The sequence below is a fragment of the Solanum pennellii genome, chromosome 3 (genome assembly GCF_001406875.1).
Source record: "Solanum pennellii chromosome 3, SPENNV200".
Taxonomy (NCBI): Eukaryota; Viridiplantae; Streptophyta; class Magnoliopsida; order Solanales; family Solanaceae; genus Solanum; species Solanum pennellii.
In genome coordinates, this window is record NC_028639.1 from 56,913,637 (window position 1) to 56,914,630 (window position 994).

Below are 994 nucleotides of genomic sequence, written 5' to 3' on the forward strand. Positions count from 1 at the left end.
TTGACAGGACATCACTAAAAAGGACATAACATTTTTCTCCCAACTCAAAATAAGGCAAACTTGATGGCGTTGGAAAGATGACCCATAGTCCTTTGATTTGATATGCCCTAGTCCACCTAATTCATTATATAATGAGAGATATGATCGGTTGAAGTTGACCTAAAACTTTCAACTCAACTTGTTCTAGGGGTTCTAGTGACCTTAATTCGTATACAAAATCATTCTCACACTAAATAATTTACCTTAATACATAAGAACAATTTAGAAATCATCCGATACGATCTTATTCGTATATGAAAAATGGTTCGAACCTTAACTTAGAAATTTCAAAATGTTACACCGATAAACTACTCTATATCTTCGTTACATGCATTTTTTCAAAAAAATTATAAGGATTTCGTCTGATCCGATCACCCTTCCCCTTCTCATCTTGAATAACCTTCTTAACCTTCTCAAATTTTTTACCTTTATAATATCCAAAATCTTGACCACTCTCACGGTTCTCTAAATGTTCAATAGAATATCATGTCACTGGCTTCATTTAAGAGTTTATGAAGGCATATTTATCATCTTCTTTTAGGGTGTGTTCGATACGAAGTAAAATATTTTTCATGGAATATGTTTTTCTAGAAATATTTTTTTAGAAAATAAGTAGATTTTAAATATATTTTTCATATTTGGTTGATGAGTAGGAAAACATTTTATGGAAATGATTTTTAGTGTTTGATTTATAAATGAAAATACTTTTGAAAAATATCTTTTATTTATACTAGACTAGAAAATAATTTTTGAAATTGAAAATATTTTTAAAAACAGAATTATTTTTTTGGGGGAGGAAGATAGAGGTGAAAAAAAAAAAAATCTTGAAGTTGAAAATATTTTTTAAAAATAAAATAACTTTTTTGGGGTGGGGGGCTGGAAGAGAGGGAGGGTAGGGGTGAAAAAAATAAAAATTTTAAGTTTACTTAAAAAAAATTTTTGGGTGGGTGGGTGG